At 32.6% G+C, this 6,366-nt stretch overlaps 1 pseudogene; it reads right to left on the reverse strand.

The window, feature by feature from the left end:
* Positions 1 to 3,700: 3,700 nt before the first annotated feature.
* Positions 3,701 to 6,059, reverse strand: LOC145793880 (uncharacterized; annotated as a pseudogene).
* Positions 6,060 to 6,366: the final 307 nt, after the last annotated feature.

Genomic DNA, 6,366 nt, shown 5'->3' on the forward strand with positions numbered 1-6,366 from the left:
TTTGAACAATAATAACAAAAATCATGGAATCTCCATTTTTCTATTTTAACCCCTCATATTCTTTCTATCTCTGGTCTTTGCATCCACTTGCCATCCTGCCCTACCTTTCCCCACCAAGGCCACTACCGCTACTCTCTAATACCACTTTCAAAAAAATTAGGGAAAATGATATAATATAATGAAAAATAATTTATAATTACAATAGGGTGAAAATAAAAATAATAAAATATGTTTATTTTTCATCTTTAGTGATTTTGTTCATATTTTAGTAAATTTTTTTTAAACTCTTTATAGAACATATAAGAAATTTTTTTTACTAAAATTTATTTTATCTAAAATCAATTTTTAAAAAATCAAACCAAAAAGCCTAACGTCATCAAAAAGTCCAAAGACCACATTCCATGTGGGGTTCGACCCGGCCCAACTGGTTTTACTTGGTCGACTTTGACCTAGCCTTAAAATATATAATTTGGACTTGAACGGAAGGAGCCATAAGGGCAGCCCAACATAGAGCCAGACTTATAGGCCCAACCCAAAGACCCATATTAAAAGCTTCAAATAAAATTTGGACAAATTACACTAATAATCTCTGTAGTTTGGGCATTATGTCATTTTGATTCTTGACATTTTAATTGTGATTTATTTGACTCTGAGTTTTGAATCTTGTTCCAAATAAAGACAATCAAAGATGTTTCATTTGCAAACGATTCATTTCAAGGGTAAAGTCGTAATACAACTTATTTTGAATTGGTTAACTTGTATGTTGTTTAAAATGTAATGAAATTTTTTTTAATGAATAATGTTAGAATTTTCTTGGTTATAAAATTCAGTTAGAATCTATTTTTAGAAAATTTTTTATGAAACTAAAAATTAAATTGGTAAAAGAAAAATAAAGCCACACCATTTTTATATAATTTTATCTTTTGGGTGGCTAGAAATAATTTTTTAAAATAAATTTTTTATATTTATTTATTTTTTTAAATTAGTTTCTATTTGTTCAAAAGTCAAATGTGACCATAATTTTGATGTCATTTAATGAATAATGTTAGAATTTTCTTGGTTATAAAATTCAGTTAGAATCTATTTTTAGAAAAAATTTTAAGAAACTAAAAATTAAATTGGTAAAAGAAAAATAAAGCCACACCATTTTTATATAATTTTATCTTTTGGGTGGCTAGAAATAATTTTTTAAAATAAATTTTTTATATTTATTTATTTTTTTAAATTAGTTTCTATTTTTTCAAAAGTCAAATGTGACCATAATTTTGATGTCATTATTAAACTAATCTATTAAATAAAAAAATTCAAAACTAAATTTTTTTCATATATTAAACATATTGATTACACATTAAAAGCCTAATAACCATCTATTACATGATAACCATCTAAAAATATTTGTTAATAACAAATACAATCATCTATTACAATTTACATGATAATCATCCAAAAATATCAACAAAAACAACCACCCTATTACATGATTATTATCCAAACACATACTAAAAATTAATTTGTTAAAAAAATAAAATAATAAAAATGTAAAAGATTCATCATTTTTATATAATTTTATCTTTGGTGGATAAAATAATTTTTAAAAATTCAAAAAAAAAAAAATTTGACATTTATTTTTGTCAAACTAGTTTATATTTTATCAAATTGATGACTTTGCCGTTGAAATAGAACAACAATGTCTTTGATTGTCTTTATTTGAAATGAGATTTACAATTTAAGATCAAATATATCACAATTGAAAAATTAAAGATCAAATTGGCACAAGCCTAAAATTACAGGAATCGTTAGTGTAATTTGCTCAGAAAATTATAAAATTATTACCAATCAAATAACTCATTATTAAAATAATCAAATCTAGGGAAGTTACATGAATTTTTTTTTATTATTATATATATAAAAAGGCTTTTTGTTTACAAGTGTTTTTTAATAATAAAACAAATTATTGTACGTAAATATGAAATTAATAATTATGCTTTTACAAGACTAAGCCGGTTGACTTTTTGGCTATTATAATCTAGAGTTAAAAAGTCTCGTTTGAGATAGATTTTTTAATTTTTTAACTTTTTGACTTTTGTGAGAGAAAAATAAAATGATTAGGTTTTTTATGCTAAACGAACCCTTATTTATTAAAAATTGATAAACTAATGTAACTATGAAGCCAGTTCCTAAAATACTCTTACTGTTTTAAAAAAACTCGTAACCTTTGTGCTCGACTTACGGCATTGAGTGTTTGGTCACCTCAAATTTCGGTTCCACTTTCACTACATATATAATTAGTGAGTCACATACACACCACGTCATTTCGTTCGCGTGACATAGCTATTACTGAAATACTCTTATTGTTTTCAAAGTACTTGTAACCTTTGGACTGGTATGTGTCTTCATGCCCAGTGCTATATGTATTGCGAATCTGTTTAACAACCATGAAGACAAAGGTTTTCCCAGAAGCCAAACAAAAAAATTCAAATCTAATTTACAGCAATAATCAAAAACTATACACTTGATTCTTTCAAGAGTTGCGCGATTCACACCATGCCTTCCTGAGTAAGAAATAATTAACAGGAAAAGAGAGGCAACCGATAACACACAAGGCAATCGCAAGGCCTAATGATTGTGCTAGCACCGCATACATCCCTGTAATGAATGCAAGCACCATTGCTCCCACGGCAATGACAATGAGATAGTAAGCCGAGGCATAGTGTTTGAGAAGCTTATCTCTATCTGAATCACCAGCCACGACGAAGTAAATTAACATGGCAGTGGTCGAAAATATCATGGCCATAAAATCTGTTATGACAAATGCTTTGAAAGTTGCTGTTCTGGCTAGAATTGTCGTCCCATGGTCAAAACCTTGGCGGGCATCATAGCCACCTGGCACGGTGCAACTAGTAGTGAATGTTCTGTTGCTATGAGTGCGGCTACTATGAAATAGGTGTCTGCTGATCTTCTTATATTTGCTGGTAGGACTTTTTCAAGGACATGATGTCTCTCTTTGGTTGCCATTTCATTTTTATCTCTACTGAATACATCTCTCCGACCCAAATTAGCACCCGCATTTATAAAATTTCTTTTGGTGAAACCCTGCAATTTCGTGTTTTGAAGTCAATTTGGGAAAATTTAATGATATCATACTGAGTAGCTAAAACTGAAACCCTTGCAATGTCATTTTCCAAAAATTATTAGCTCTAGAATACTTGTCTACGTCCAAGGTATATCCTGGGATAGTATGGTGTTGAAATTCATTTTGGTAACAAGTGTTCTTTGATTAAAATTATTAGAGCGTTACAACCTTTTTATGTATATTTTGTCCCACCCAAATTCCCCTTCCTGTAATTTTATTTCATCATTTTATTGCTCATTTTTTCTCCAAAAAAAAAAAAAATACACATTAATGTGTGTTTAGGAGATGAAAGATTAGGTACACACCTATTTGGAAATTCTTAAGAAAAATGTCAACAAAAAAAAAAAAAAATGTCAACAAAATAAATAGGAAATTGATTTGGATCGCTAAGTACACTTATTGGGAATGAAAGTGTATGATGTTCTGAAATCTCATCTCCAAAACATAGATAGCTATTTTCTGGTAACACTGTGTATGAGTGTATCAACATCTATTAAGAGGATTAACTAAATATAGACTACAAAAACCCTTGCTAATGAGTGTATATACCATGTTGTAGAATCATTTCTAAATGGGCAAAGTTGGCATCCTTACCCACGGTTCAACACTTTTGGTGCAGACCACATCCAGAGGAGTCAAACTAGCGTCGTTGTAGGCCATCATGTCCGCCTTAGGGTGCTTTACAAGACCAGCATCGTAGCAATTAGAAGCAGTAAACAGATGAAGAGGTGTGTTCCCGTCAATGTCTTTCTGATTTATAAGACTGCTCAATGGGAAATTTTAAATTTGATTGCCCTCTTTTTTCCATTTTTCATTGCAATTTGAAGTATATTCTGGCCTCCGCCATTAACTATCTCCCAACAATCCATACAGTGTGATATAAGCTCTTCGATTATGCGCATGTGGCCTTGGCTAGCTGCTAAGTGAAGAGTTATGTTCTTGCCGTCTTTGTCTGCAATGTATGCAACTGATTTATCCGCGTCTAGTAGGTCTCACGCTCTTAATACATAACCAAAGCATGCAGCATGGTGAAGCGGTGTCCACCTATATGCATCTGCTTCCTTGCTTAGGGCTGGCTTCCATTGTAGTAATTTCCGTCTACATCCTAAAACAGAATCAATAAATCAAATTATTAACAAAAACAAAACAAAACAAATACTATGCTAGTAGCAACTTAGAAGAATTCTAAAATGTGTTTTCTCTTCAATCCTCTATTTAAATCCAATTGAAGAATTCTAAAATGTGTTTTAGTTAGCTACCTTCAAGGTTGTGAATGACAGCCGAATGTAGAGCAATCCTACCACCAGGGCCACCATAGGCCGGTACTGTACAAGTCTCCAAGATAACAAACACCAATCCAACATACCCTCTCTTAGCCGCCAAGTAAAGTGGAGTTTCCTCCGCATTATTAGCAGGATAACAAAACTCAGGATCTTCCTGTGTCAACAATTGGACTGTAATTGTGTGGTGATTCCTCACAGCCTCGTGCAAGGAAGTGTCTTTCGCCTCGTTGCTCATCCTCATCATGTCCTTGGTCGTCCCAACCCTGTTCTCAAGTTCCTCATCGAGCGCGTTCGCGTATTCAATCAAGGCTCGGACTATTGTGGAGTGTCCTTCCCTCGCCGCAATGTGAAGCGGAGTGTCACCTCGTGAATTTACTTTTCGATACATGGAGGGACACATGTTTAGGATCTTCATGACACACTGAATGTGCCCGAATTGGGCTGCGACGTGGAGGACAGTGTTGTTGTTTGGGGTGAGCTGGTTTTCGAATGGTTTTTGTATTGGATGAGGATTTCAGTGTTGCCTTCCATGGCTACTCTGTATAAGCTAGTGTCCATGTGAGTGAAAGTGGTAGTGTGTTTGGCCAAGAAGCCCTTTTGGGTTTAGAAATTGAATTGCCAACTTTGTTTCTCCTCCCAAATCATTTGCATATGCATCATCACTATAGTTAACTTAAATCTAGTGAAACCGAATTAATGACACTTATGAAGCATATGATTTTCGAGTCTTGAAAATTGTTTGCAGGCCGGCAGGGGAGGTGAAGGTATCCTAATTGTTACTTTCATATGTCAATTTCGAAGCTTATAAGAAGTTATTTGGTGTTTTTGGTTACAGTTTTTCTCGAGCAAAAAGTAATTAGAAAGTAGAAACAAAAGGTTACTTTACGGACAAAATTTGAAGCTATAATGTAAAATTAAACTTGATATAGTGTGAAGTAAATTTTGAATGAATCATATTTACACATTATAAATTAAAAACATTTTACTAAATATTTTTTTATTATTAAGGTACGTAACATTTGTTGCAATCCATAACCTCATGAATACTTTGTTGTTTTTCTTTATTTTTTTTTTTTATCGGCAAAAGAAAACCTTTATTGATGAACAAAGAATCATTACATCAAAAAAAGAAAAAAGATGGGTGCAACAAGTATCATAGCGAACATACCAATCTCAACTAGGATGGCACCAATATGACCTTACTAGCAATCCATCAGGAGTTGATGAGCTACCAATATGACCAATCTCAATCCCTTACTAGCACGCCATCAGGAGTTGATGAGCTACCAACCAAAAGCAACACAAAAACAACAAACAACAAACAAAACATCACAAAGGCAGGAAAATCCTCTGTATGCAAGGCCTTCACTACTCATCTTCTAGCTTAGGCACCTGAGCATCACCTGATGGATAATTCTGAAGCCAAAAACAGCTCTATAGCAGCGCATAAATCAGCAATCAGGTCAGGGCAGCAAAAAACAGCACCAATAATAACAACACTAGCAGTAGCATCAGCTATGAGATACAGATGTATGCAATAGAACATAACCAATACTGCCAAAAAAAAAAAAAAAAAAAAAACATCATTAATACTGCAACAGAACCAGAACCAAGTTGACTTCCTGCAGAAACAAACCAGACATGCATATGTTGTTGGGAATAAACTGTTGGAAAATGGCTTTGGAAAAATCTTATTTTTTGCTAACTTTGAACTTTAATTAAGGTAGGACCCAAGTATTATTTTTAACATTTCTAATTGTGTTTGTGTTTAATGCCACGTAGTGAGTAACATCGTGTATTTGGTTGCTCAAAACTATTTCCAAATGAATGAGAATTCAACAAGCATTTTCGGGTTCGTGGATATGGTTTTAGGTGAGTTTCCTACACATTTGTGAAATGTGCTTGTTCCACATTGAAAAGGCTTAAAGATTTATATGGGTATATAAATTC

Source organism: Camellia sinensis, chromosome 6 (genome assembly GCF_055761805.1).
Source record: "Camellia sinensis isolate YWXY chromosome 6, ASM5576180v1, whole genome shotgun sequence".
In the NCBI taxonomy this organism is placed as follows: domain Eukaryota; kingdom Viridiplantae; phylum Streptophyta; class Magnoliopsida; order Ericales; family Theaceae; genus Camellia; species Camellia sinensis.